At 34.7% G+C, this 15,000-nt stretch overlaps 1 long non-coding RNA gene across 2 annotated transcripts in view; it reads left to right on the forward strand.

Moving 5' to 3' along the window:
* LOC128249172 (uncharacterized) overlaps positions 1-1,033 on the forward strand; it is a 62,810-nt gene extending 61,777 nt beyond the window's left edge. For both annotated transcript variants that reach the window (XR_008265268.2, XR_016243901.1), the window contains one exon: positions 1-1,033. This exon is cut by the window's left edge and continues 522 nt beyond it. This is a non-coding gene — a long non-coding RNA (uncharacterized LOC128249172).
* Positions 1,034-15,000: the final 13,967 nt, after the last annotated feature.

Consider the following 15,000-nt stretch of genomic DNA (forward strand, 5'->3'; position numbering starts at 1 on the left):
AAGAACTAACAAATTTCAATTCATCGAATGATTTGGGGCCTACATCCATCCATGCACCACCTACTCGATTATATAATTTTATCGAGCAGGGTATTTTACATCTAGACGATTACGGTAACGATTAATCATTCGAACTCCAAAAACCTAACTTTAATTCAATTCTCCACCTAGACACACACACACCAATATGAAATGGAGCAATTACATAAGCTGTTTCAACAGTAACCCCTTTAGAATGTTATAGTGATTCAAATGCCAAGTGTTTCAAAATGTACTGTCTTAAATGTAAATCTTTGATAAAGCAATTGTAAATGCAGCGTTAAAATCTATAAAATTATGGAATTTTAACTCAGAACCTACTAGTTGAACGCTGATGTCGACGTAAAATTACACAGGTAGGCCAGGCCATACACCATCGTGTCTTTTGTGCCTAATGGAGAGACATTAAAAATCTTTAGTGCAAGGCAGTTTGAAAAGACACAGATATGACAATGTGCTTCAAACAAATTGCTTCGAAACTAAATGATCTGCAATTTGAGTGTATTTTGCAACCTTAAGGTCAGGTTTCATCTGACCATAGACTCGTCTCAAACCTTTTTGAAATATAATGTCCGGAGACAGTGTAAAACCAATCAGCGGCACGTGACCTTTCTTTGCTTCTTAGACTTAAGCATCTCCCTGTTATAACTGCGCTATTTCACCGTTGGCTGCAGAGATTCTCCTTTGTTACAAATGCAGAAAATCCTAGTGTCATTCTTTAGATAATTTCATTGTGTCTTCTCGATAGTTAGAGAAGCTTTGAAACTTGTGCGATGCTCTCTTCTTTATAATTCCTGACAAAGCCTCATTAAATGCATAACGGTATGCATCTTAATGAATGGACAAATGATTCAATTTTACATATATTTATTTCAAATTTTGGTACAAGGTCAACAATTTGAGCGGAGGGGTAAGCCGATTATATCGCACCCAGTGCTCAGCTGGTACTTCTTCTATCAACCCCCGAATATATAAAAGGCAAAGTCGAACTGAGTGGAATTTGAACATAGAACGTAAATGCAGACGAAATGCCGCTAACACTTTTGGCCGCCGTGCTAACGATTCTGTCCGCTTGACGCCTTAAACTTTACAAACAATTGTTTCAAAGTTTTGCACAAGGCCAGCAACTCTTTTGTGGGTAGGGACTAAGTCGGTTAGATCGTTCCCAATGCTCAGTTACTATTTAATTTTTCGACCCCAATAAATGAGAGGCGAAATCAATCTCGGTGGAAGTTGAACTCAACATGTAAAGACTGACGAAATGCCGCTAAGCATTTTGCCCGGCGTGCTAAAGACTACATCGACCCCAGTGCACAGCTGGTACTTATTTTATCGACCTCCGATGGATGAAAGGCAACGTTAACATCAGGGGAATTTGAACCCAGAACGTACCACTTTAACGCTGATGTCAACGCAAAATACAAATTAGAAGTCAGGCACGTCCATCTCTCTCTGGAAAAGCAGAAAAAATAAAGTTCCCCGTTTAGCAGCAGTATACTGTTTACACACACACACACACACACACACACACGCACACGCACACGCACACGCACACACGCACACGCACACCCACTGTATATATGTGTGTGTTTGTGTACTTGTGTGTGTTTGCCTGTGGGTGTGGGTGTAAATATACTAACATATACTATGTATATACATAAGCATATATGGTAAATATACTATATATGTAATATATACTATGTATATGTCTACACAAACACAAACCCACACATATATAAATATATACGTTTCAATGCACACAAACGTACAAACACATGTACATATGTGCACCGTTGCTTCACCACACCTTATTCTCATATTCTTTTATTTTTGATGTTTCCACATACATAATGAACAATATTTTTTGTGTAAAAGTGTACTGTGCTAATAGTATTATGTATAATAAATGTAGAGGTAATGTTATTATTGACAACTTATTGATTTTTGTTCTCCGTGTCTATATATATAATGTGTATGCATATAATGTACAAATATAATGTGTGTGTATGTATATATATATATATATATATATATATATATATATATATATATATATATATATATATATATGCATACATACGTGCCGTGAAATCTTTCTCATATCTATATAGTTGATAATAAAGTCCAAATTTAATTTCAATTTAAAAACAGTGAAGTTATGAAGTCTATATTGTCAAGTATGTTTCTATGAGTAAAACAAGCCTGAGAGGAAAACGTATTATCTATTGAGTTATGCTACTTATGAATTATCTTTTCATTACATTTTTTATATGGTTCTTCTAGAGTAACGAAAATTATTCTTTTTATATCTTTCGTTTTTATCTCTAATTCTTCACATCTTTAATCCTGTGAAGATTCAATGTTTTTCTACTCTAGTTACTCACACGTATATTCACTTATAAACTAAAATGCAGGGATAAAATAAAAAAATAAAGAGATTTAATTGATTGTCTGAAGTAAACAATCTATACAGCACAACCCTGAGAAGTTATAGCCCACATAATTACATCGGTATAAGGTAATAAAACTATCACTGTAAGTGGTGCACATCTAGCAACCATATATAGGGGGAAATAGAAACACAGTTAGCAAAGGAAATGAACTGGAAGACACTGATGATAAAACCATTATATTTATTTCTTTATCTCTCTTGTCCGGTCATCGCCATGATTGACCGCTAGCTACCAAATCTTTCTTGTTTTATTCTAAGTTAATACACCTGTTTGTTGTTTACACACCTGTCTTCGTCTTTTTGGGTTTTTTTTGTAAATTCTATCTATCTATCTATCTGTCTATCTATCTATCTGTCTATCTATCTATCTGTCTATCTATCTATCTATCTATCTATCTATCTATTTATCATTCTGTCTGTCTGTCTGTCTGAATTATTAACGTTTGTTTTATGTTCATTTACTAAATGCACAGTTATATATTAATATCATGGGTTATTCTATACTTTTTGAGTACCAATTTATTTTTCTTAAACTAAACAAGATTATTATTGACAGCAATTTCGAAGTTTCGGTCAGTGACGTTTAACACAGACACACACACAGACACACACACAGTGGTTAGGATGTTGCACTCACGATCGCATCAGCCGAATCGACCTTCCAGCGGCGCCTATAGAACCACAGATCCTCTTTCAGGATTCCAGAAAGACGCCTGAAGATGAAGAGACCCCCTTGCAATATCAAATGGAGTTTCTTAGAGCGGACGGGATCTTACATTGACGGGAGAGAGCGTTGCAAGTTTCGTATAGCTGAGCAAGCAAGGATACTCAAAGATTCCCTGAAGCCTGTGTCACTGAACACTCTCCAGGAAATTTACATTCTTGGCATCCATTTCAAACTCTACCTGCTACAAGCATAGGATTCTCCGTTCTCCGATTAGACATGGGAGGAGTCCTTACAATCTAGGAGCGGCCCGACGGAATAAGTCCTCTGTTCGCCCTTTCCTTTATCAACCTTTCTTTGTATCGTTTCGGAGTCAAAAACTAAATACCGGTTCAACGCTGGGGTCACTATGTAAGCAGCTTATCCACTTCCCCGAAATTGCTTGCCTTGAGCCAATATTTGAAACAAATATGTGAGATGATTATTGATATGTAAATTTCAAAAGCGAGGGTGTTTTATTTAATTGGTATTAATTTGTCCTTGTAAACCTAAGGTCTTGTGACATTTTGTAGTTCGTGTTGATGTATATTGGCTGAAAACTATCTTCGTGGAGCAAAACATTACTTTTTGTCAATTTTGTTCCTTGCTAATTTGACCTTACGGAGGGATGTGAATGAATTCTGTATCTACGAAGAGAACAATCGTCAGGTTTGTTACCCGAAAGTGTTGAGGTAAATTTCTAGCATAGGTCACTGTGTTAGATTTATGTGCTAGATCATGTATAACTGTATCCGTATTAATTTTCCGATGGCGGATTGGGACTGCTAGACATTTGCTGGAATAATCGTTTTATGTTTGATAGACCAAAATACATTTTTTCGGACATTTGAGATATAAATATTGACTGATGAGCTTTAACTGATGCATCGTAGACGTTATCATGCCATACGTCAAAATCCTTTCTCCTACACTGGCTTCATCGCTGCCATGCAGCACAAACTGTTTTCGAAAAATATATTTGTAGGGCTGGCGTAAAAAAAATCGATATAGTTTGGGTTAATTTTTAAATTTATTGTCATAAATTTTTTTAAAAACCTCTATCAATAACAGGGGTAAAACCAAAAATGATCCGCTAAAGAATGTATCTCACACGATTGAATTATCAGTCATTTTACTTGAAGTAATATATTATTTCCTGATCGAAAGTTATAACGAAATATTTCGATCATGCATGCCGGAACTCTTATCGAAGAATCAAATGGGAATAAATATAAAATTGAAAGTCAATTGAAACTCAGTCAGATGAATGACATTACAGTTCATATGTTTTAAATATTGATGTGTATCATAGGCGAGTTGTAACATATTAAACGATGTTTCAGGTCAAGGTTAGTTTTCCTGTTAACCAATTATATATTAGATGCAAAATAATGCCTGGCAAAGTTTTAACTATCACATATCATATCTTTTACTTTCCTCAACTAATTAACATTTCTATGACAAGAACGTGATGTAGCAGATCATTTAGAACTATGCACACTTCATTTATGAAACATGGTCTTATTCTTAGAGAACACTTCCAGTAAATTATCAGCTTTTCACTTTTCGGATTTGAAATTTAAAACATATGTGTATATATCGTGTGAACCAATAAGATGTATAGACACACGTGATCTTAATGTGATACCAGTTTTCCGCCACAATATGACGTTATTGTACTTACGTTACTGTTACAAATGTTTATATCTGTTGCTAAGACATTCAAATCATTATTCAATGTTTCCACAATAAGATTTCTATGATATATTTAAATAATCTGCGAGTGAAACTACTGCAATATATGTCTGTGTGTGCGTGTGTGTGTATGTGTGTGTGCCTTTGTGTGTGTGTGTGTGCGCGCATGTTTGTCTGCGCTTTCTACGCTCTTGTGTATTCTTTTATTCTTTTACTTGTTTCAGTCATTTGACTGCGGCCATGCTGGTGCACAAACTTTAGTTGAATAAATCGACCCCAGAACTTATTCTTCGTAAGCCTAAGTTACGGGGACGTAAACACACCAGCATCGGCTGTCAAGCGATGCTGGGGTGACAAACACACAAACACATATACATATATATATATATAAGACGGGCTTCTTTCAGTTTCCGTCTACCAAATCCACTCACAAGGCTTTGGGTGGTATGAGGTTATAGTAGAAGAAACTTGCCCAAGGTCTCACTGAACCCGGAACCATGTGGTTGGTAGGCAAGCTACTTACCACACAGCCACTACTGCGGCTAATGTATATGTATTAAACCATTTCTTGCGGTGTTTAATGTATCATTTCATGTAAATTAATTTCACAGTTTTTTTTTTCTCATATGATGCTTTGTTTTTACATCGTTCGGCTCAACTATCTTTATTATAACAGTTTTACCAAAACATTACATCGATATGAATTTACTTTCTATTAAGTTTTATACTAATCAATTAGTTGCGATATTGCGATATATTTTACTTAATAAATCATTAGTGAAATCATAACATTTTATAGAATTAAAAAAAAGTGGACGAAATATGAATTTTATCTTCAACTTGTATCAGTGGTAGTTATATGATACTTATTCAGGAAACTAATTTCTTTTATAATGAACAATTAACATATACTAAGATCTATCAGAAAATACATTCCTTCTTTCACAATAATAAAATTATGAGTGCTTTCCTGATATCCGCCATATAATAACATTTGTTTTTTTAGTAACAAGTATGCGTCAAAATAAGTGGATTTATCAACAAAAGCAACTTACATTATTTACATTTGACGGATATTTGTCCTCATCTTGTTTGTTGTTAATACAGCGTTTCGGCTGATATAGCCTCCAGCCTTCATCAGGTGTCTTGCAGAAATTTCGAACCTGGGTTCTCATTCGTCAGGTATTTTTCGATGCTGTTGTTGCTGTTGTTGTTATTATTATTAATATTACTATTGTTATTATTATTATTACTCAGGTGTCACTGACTGGAATCGAACTCGGAATATTGGGATTAGTAGCCCAGGTTGGAAATTTCTCCAAGACACCTGATGAAGGCTGGAGGGTATATCAGACGAAATGTTGTGTTAGCAACAAACAAGATGAGGACAAATATCCGCCAAATGTAAATAATGTACATAATTCCTCATCTCTTAACTATAGAACTGTAGCATCAGATTTGTATTTTATCTTACAAAAAAAGAAACATGATTTCAGAATTATCGGGTTAATAGTCATGTTGTAATATAATATAGTTTTCGGTCGAGAGTGAAGCTTCTACATGAATTACAATGGTAATGTTAATTAGAAAATTGGAATTACATTCTTCTCCCTTGGAATTAGATTTGAATTGCATTTTGTTCCACGCAGAACATTCAAAATAAGGATCTCGATATTGTCTCATTAACAGAACGGCATTGTTCAAAGAACCCTGATAACCTGGTTTCCGCAATAAATCTTTATGATATGAAATCTCCGGATGCTAAGAGTAATATATATGAAGCGTTACATTTGATTGTAATAGTGTCGATTATTAAATAATCCATAAATATACGTTTTCAAAATGAGACAGATATGAAATGTATGCAAACATGGCTGTTGGAGTTGAACACTATATTAACAATTTGCAATTTTAAAAGTAGGGTGTCTTTGAAAAGTATTCAAGCATAGCATATGTAAAGGTAATTAAATTTGTTCGTTATCGCTTCTTTAACGATAATAGCGTATCCAAAATTACTAGATTGATTATGATTAAGTAATTCTAATGAAATGTTGTACACCTTTCGCCTGTAACAGAAACGTCTGTCAATAAGATATGATTGATAACAATCTAGGAAATGTAACCATAACAGGAAATGAAACATTCATGTTGCCGATAAACGCCTATAATGCCGTTCAACAGAGAAATGGTAAGCAAGATTGAAATATAACAAAAAGAAGTTATTAGCAGCCTTACTTTAGATATAAATGCAGAGGGAAATGTGTTCCTCATTTCTCGCATATATCTCATCGAGACTAAGTATATCTAATGTTACATATTCGTCCAGCTCTATAGAAAAGGGATCAAAACAAATGCAGAAACGGAGCCGAAACTCCTTCAGAGCTGCTTTCCTGGCTGATGAGACATCTATTGCTTCATTCAGAGACGCTGGGTAGAACAGGCCACTCAACATACAAGTGTTTACCACATACGCTTCTTACACACATGCCTACAAACACATATACACATGTACACACATATACACATACGCACGAATGCACACAGACACACACATGGACACAAGCCTACAAACACATACACACATGCACATAGATATACACACACGCACAGTTGCCCCCCCACACACGCACATATGTATATATGTCTATACACACACACATTACTCATCATTGTTATTACTACTGCTAATCTTCAGCATGGGGCTTCGTCGGCAGTGTAACTAAGCAAAATTTGCCGTCGGAGAAATTGGTATTGACATTTGGGTAGGATATGCTAACAAATGGGACAGCTAGGATCTTGAGATTGTTGCTTGGGTGTTGCGTGTCTCCCACGATGAATTAACATCCAACGACTAAAGCTTGTAATTTGTGGAAAGAGACCTTGTGAGATGGTGTCTGAAAACGGGTTGGTGTTCGCTCTAACCGAATTAATCGGAGCAAGTTAGATCAAGAGCTCTGAGAATTAAACTACTACTACTACTACTACTACTACTGCTACTACTACTACTACTACTACTACTACTACCAATAATAATAATAATAATAATAATAACAGCAACAACAAGTTATAAGTTGGGGAGAAAGCCAATAATTTTGAGGGAAAGGGATTACTTGATTCCATTGACCCGAGTATTTGGGTATCTTCTTTATCACTCAGAAAGCATAAAAAGCAAAGAAGACAAAATTACTGCATCACCATCTTCCTCACTTTCCAAATAGAGAATATACAAAAAAGTATATTAAATGTTATCTCTACTTACAGAAATGGAAAAAAGAGTTTTTCCAGATGACAAGAGAAAGAAAGTAAATAACACAAAATATCATTCTGAAAACAAGTAAGCGAATATAGATCTTAAACAAGTAATATTAGCCAAATCATGCATTAAAAGAACCTCGGAAGAATAGTAAAGACTCTTTTAGGAAAAGAAGGTATTCCAATGAAATCTGAGAGAATGTACAGGAAGATTAAAAGCAAAAATAAATATGGAGGAGATGCCAACAGGAACAGAAATTCCAGCGTTCCAGGTCAGTAAACGGAACAATATCTTTGAACAATTCAAAACAATAATGGAAAAAGAAGGAAGATTTATAAATATCAAATAGCACTACGCGCTTGGTACACTACGCGCTTGGTCCTCTATGGGCTTGGTCCACTACGGCCTTGGTCCTCTACGGGCCAGAAAACCTCTACAATAGACCGAGCAACTGACAAAGTCTTGAGATCACCAAGTTGTGTATTTCTGGCTGAAACAGGTGAAAATGTAGTTGGATATTTAATCGATAAAACACCTTTAAGAAAATCGAACAAAACATTTTTGCAACACTAAACTTACTTTGCAACTCTTTTGAAGAGACATTGCCACAATACACCTACATGCCCATACACCTCCCAGCCACATGGGCTCACACGAGTTGTTGATCATAAAGAGCAGTACGTCATCTAAATATATCGGGGAATTATAACAGGAATCAATATAGCAACCAATTTAAAATTGAATGAAAAAGGGAACGCCATCGTAAATTAATGAGTTAGAAACCTCCCCGCCATGATGAATGAGTTGAACTGAATCCCACAAAAAATATGTAAAAGAAGGAAAATGAAACTATAACAACGAATGTATCAGTATAGTTTTGAGTTCAAACAATCTTCAGGATTAAACAAATACCGTTGCATGTATAAATACTCTCTTTCTCTCTCTCTCTCTCTCTCTCTCTCTCTCTCTCTCTCTCTCTCTCTCTCTCTCTACACACACACACTTACACACAAACATACTCACAGACACGCGCACTCATACACACCTCTCCACAAAATCTGATATTCACCCGAAGCTTGTCTTGCTATACATACAGCACAACTGAAACACAAACGTAGACGACGACCAGTTCGCGCATGAGATTTAACTCTTTCAAAAATAAAGAAAAACACACGTATACAGCAATACATAATAAGCCAAATAAAACACAAAATATACATATACGGACGCACACATACTATATATATGTATACATTCACTTGCATATATTAATTTATATGAATAAATTAAGAACGTCACCAAACAATAAATAAATGATTCAAAGAAACAAATATGTTAGAGGAAACTTTAAACCGATTAACCAATTCCAAACCAATTATGAGATGTAAAAGACACTCAAGAAAACCATTTTTTCCAGCAACCTGGGAAATAAAATTACATAACACAAAACGAAATTTCCCATAAACAAATATCTCTGTTTCATGAAAGAAACATCAACAAATATTAAAAGCGGAAATTAGCAGATAAATATTTAATAAGTATGAAGTCCTTCAGGAAACAAGTTTGAATAAAACCATAAAGAAATATATTAAATATACGCCATATCACAAGCACATTCAGGGAATAATAATTTTCGATAATTCCTTATTAGCACTGTTAAAAACAACGGTTGTAAGAGATGAGAAATCAACTAAGAGACACAAGCCACTAACTACCTATGTGCAATTCTAACGAGCTGCGAGAGGCGGGAGTTGTCGTCAAAAACTGACTACTTTCTTCTTCTTCATAAAGTTTGATATAATGTGTATATATATATATATATATACATACACATGTGCGTATATATATACATTATATATACACACACACACATAACAAACAACACGCACGCACATACATGCCAATACGCGCTAATATCGAACAGTGAGAATTAATGCTTAACACCGCTTCCGTGGCTAACTGTTTTATTATTTGTGAATTAACCAGGCTACTAATGGCTTCACGTAGAGAGATAATATATATGCCTATATATACACACACACACACACACACACACACACACACACACACACACACACACACACACACACACACACACACACACACACACACACACACACACACACACACACACACACACACACACACACACACACACACACACACACACACACACACACACACACACACACACACACACACACACACACACGTGTGTGTGTACATATTGACAAAATGTATTGTTTACACAATCATTCGTACGAAATCGTATAGAGGTTAAATTTAGATTATTCCTCTCACTCCATTCAAGTAGGTCCCAGACACCTCGGCAGCAACAATAAGCTTCTGCAATTGTCAGATCAATGCTCTTCAACTTGTTGAATCTGAATACAATAAAAATGAATTCTTCACTCTCACAATTGCCCAAAACAAACTTTGTGCAAAATACATCGAGACGTGAGTAAATACGTTCAGTCAAGAATTATTGGTTTTCATAAGGAAACCTAATATTACTATTCGTTTTTTATTCTTATTATTGGTAATTGCACGCGTTTTCCTGTTTTCTTCAACAGTTATGTTCGTATTTTCTTTTCACGAAAGCATAAACCAAATGAAAATGCTTTCTTTGGCAATTTATTAAGCAGGACCGATATTTGTTAAATAACAAACGGAATAATACTGCAAATGTCCATCTTGTTTAACCCAAACACGAACAGTAATTGTCTGCCCCTGTCCAAATTACTTCACTCTGGAATTAAGCCAAATCTGGTGCTTAATATTACACTGCTCAATTACGTAAACTGTGTCAAATACGATTAGTAGAAGGCATTGTAATAGAGATTGAAAATATCAACAACGAATTAATTGAATCTTCAACTGATCTGTCAGTTATATTGCATAGGTTACGTTGATAGCATGTTTTATGTCATATAGTCTAGAAATATGAGCTGGTTGTCACTGCACGAAATTCAAACTATGACATGATATATATATATATATATATATATATATATATATATATATATGTGTGTGTGTGTGTGTGTGTGTGTGTGTGTGTGTGTGTGTTGAATTTATTTCGAGCTACAAATAATTAAAATTTTACATTAAGCTGAAGGACTTAATTAAAACCATTTCGAAGAACACAAGCTTTTTAAAGGGTTACAATAAAAACGTTGGCAGTGACTTCGAAGTTTCGGCTTCATAAAAACGAATACGATGGAGTCATTGTCAACTTTTTCATTATACTAGCACGCGCGCACGCACAACACACCCACACGTAAATACATTTATATACATACATACATATATACACACACACACATATATATATATATATATATATATATATATATATATATATATAGTGCTATATGTAATTTTACAAGTGCTATAAGCTATGTGTTATGGTATGTGGTGTGCAATATGTAATTACTATTCCGTAAAATCTCCTGCGTAGTTAGTGTGCCTTCATCATGCTTTTGGTGATTAAACTATTGTTTTCCGTTCTATGATGTCCTCCCCTACTGATCATATTATGCTTATTTGTAATGACTTTTATGTAAGTCTCCTAATTATATACCTCCTAGAAACTATAAAACCATATATGTAATAGTACCTGTAACATTGCAACTTATAAAATCTATTCGGTCGCAATACCTCCAACTGCTCTCACTACTCCCATACCTACTACCCCCTCTTTTGTGGTTACCTTTATCTCTACCTCAATTTTTAACACCCTGTCTCTTTAAATGTACGTTATATGTATTTCTTTATTATGTTCTATAATTTTTTAAAATTATTTTGCTTTCTTACTTTGATATCCTTACCTATTAACCTCTTGTCTCTTATAATTTATTTCTGTTCTTAAATAGAGATTTTTCAGCTACTTAGGTCTATGCAAGACGGTTATACGATATCCATATAAACGTGTAAATATTTGTATATGCATGCATATGCATATACGTGCATAACCTATTAACCTCTTATCCCTTATAAATTGTTATCTTTGTTGTTCGTAAATAGATACGTTTTAAGTACTTAGGTCAATGCTAGATTGTTATACTATATCCATATAAACGTATAATTATTTGTGTATGTGTGGATGTGTGCACATAGATAAATGCGCGTGTAGACATGCGCGTGTAGTTGTAGAATCTCTGATTCTTCGCCTATAATTAGTATATAGATAGCTTGTTTATCTTTCCAGTATTCTGTAAGTAAATACCTTGCGTAGTCTTTATAGAATCCACCGAACAAGTAAATAATTAAATAAATTCTTAATGTTGCAAATTGATATATACACACATTTTACCTATTTTGGTTAAGATATCATTTTTGATCATCTTAAATTTTAATTTTATACGACAGAACAATATTATATGCGGCAAGGAAAATGAAAATATAAATATATACATAATATAAAAAAAATATTCATACCAATGCACGCAAATACGTATATATTCACACATAATTACACACACATACACATACACACACACGCACACACACACACACACATATATATATACATGTACGCACACAGATATTTGATATTACTTTCGTTAAATGAGTCATATTTGTCTTGATTTGATTACTTCAATCTCTACAGTTTCATATGCAATGTTTTTCAAGAAATACAGCAAAATCACTTATCTCACTGCCATTGTCTTTCAAGAAACTAATTAAGAAACTGTCCACAGTTTACCGGAGATCACTATCATTCATTGATCTGTTAGTTACCCCAGGGTAGTCTAACACTGAAATGTTCTTTATGAGAGTCCGCTCTGATGCAACAATTGGCTCATCTCTGGGACATTTGAATAACGTCTTTCTTCTTCTCTTATCAATCCCGTTGTCCCTATATATGATGCTGGACAATGTATTTCCTTCTGCACGTCTGTCATTTCAATACAGATGTGATATCTAGGTTTCATACAAATGAATCTAATCAATATCGATACTTTAAGCATAGTTAATTGAATATAAGCTCTCCGCTAGAAATACTTATACTTAATGCGCTCATTTATGCAGAAATATTATAATCGCTTTAACATTAACAATAATTTCGTAATATGTTTATTGTTAGGGCGTCGAGCTGGTAGAATTGCTAGCATGCCGGACAAACTACTCAGCGGCATTTCGTCCGTTCTAGCATTCTGAGTTCAAATTCCGCCGAGGTAGATTTTACCTTTCATTCATTCGGAGTCGATTAATAAGTGCCAGCAAAGCACTGGGGGTCGTTGTAATCAACTCACCCCCTCTTCTATCTTGCTGGCTTTGCACCAAACTGGAAAACAATATTTGTACATCTTTGTTCTTTGTGGTACTGGGTATGGCGCATTTGTTTTTGCTTATTGCTTGAATGCACTAAAAATACTTTCTGCTAATTCAATTAAATGTTTGACGAGATAGCAAGAAATGATTTGTTGTGCGTGTGTCTGGTGTTCCTTCCTAGTATAACATTTGTCCATCTGTCTGGTCCTTTGATAAACTGTTTGTTATGCTATTTCATGATACAATCTCTGGTTTCACGCAGTCTTGTCTTTTTGGGCAATTATCCTCCACACTGACAAGTAATCTAATACGTTGTCGACATGAAATGCAACCGTTGTCAATTCTAATTCATGAGACATTCACTGCTCGAATACAACCTTTATTTATACAACCTGAACCAATTCGGATCAGAGTTTCTCCATAAAATGGAACAACTTTTAAATACACACTTTAGAGTCGAGACAGGTACGGCGTTAATTCAGATTCTTTTGTTGCATGCATTAATTTTTAATAATCACCAAATTATGAAACCGGTTAAGTGAATCTTTGTATTAAAGATTGATGCGTCTCTGTATTAAGAGTCTATTTGTTTACATGTGTGTGAGAGAGAGGGGAGATGTGTGTGTGTGTGTGTGTGCGTGTGTGTATGAGAGAGAGAAAGAACGAGTGAGAGAGAGAGAGATAATGAGAAAGAAAATAACGAAAGAGAAAATATATGTGTGAGAGAGAGAGAGAGAGAACGACTTAGAGAGGATGTGTGTGTGAGAGAGAGAAAGAACGAGTGAGAATGTGTGTGTGTGTAACAGAGAGAGAGAGAGAGAGAGAGAGAGAGATAGAGAGAGATCTGCGTTAGAATTCATTGATTTTTTAGTGTCTAAGTTCTTTTCATAAATTTAATTATATATAATTGCTGTCACAGGATCTGATATATAAATTTAGATGTAAGATTGACTTCTTTTCCACACACTATGTTTAACTATTTTAACTACCAACATCAAACGTTCACTGATTGTGTTATGGAGACCGTCGTTATTTCTATTTTGTTTTTACTTTCAATCGTTTTGCGAATATTATTCATGAAAAACAGTCTGAATGGGTATCTGAGCGATGCGTCAAATGAACCGGTGAATGGTTCAAGGAGAATTATGAAGAAATGTGGCAGGTTTCTTTGTCTCCGTCAAATATTGATACGCGTAATCTTTCACTTTTGATGTCATGTTTGTAGTTTCCGGAGATGTGTTTTAGATGTTTCTTATCAAGCACAGCAAGCTCACCTCTAGCAGCGTCGTAATCTTTCGTATTATTGTAGAATCAATGCTGTGAATTTTGAATGGTTGTAGCTTGCATCTGTTTTATAATGTTTTTTATAAAAGCCTTGATTATCTCGGAAGGGGATCTTCTGAACCGTCGTTGTTTGATAGCTACAAATCTACGAAATAAAAGGGTTCTACAAGCTTAATTTCCTTTTAAAAGTGTTGACAAGGAAAACTTCAATAAGGCTTCTTTCACGCACTCTAAGATTATTTCATTCTCTCTCTAAATATGTTTAGAGTTCCTCTGCGGAATGTTTAACTTTTCTGGGTG

The sequence above is a fragment of the Octopus bimaculoides genome, chromosome 12 (genome assembly GCF_046866305.1).
Source record: "Octopus bimaculoides isolate indiv1 chromosome 12, ASM4686630v1, whole genome shotgun sequence".
Classification (NCBI taxonomy): Eukaryota; Metazoa; Mollusca; class Cephalopoda; order Octopoda; family Octopodidae; genus Octopus; species Octopus bimaculoides.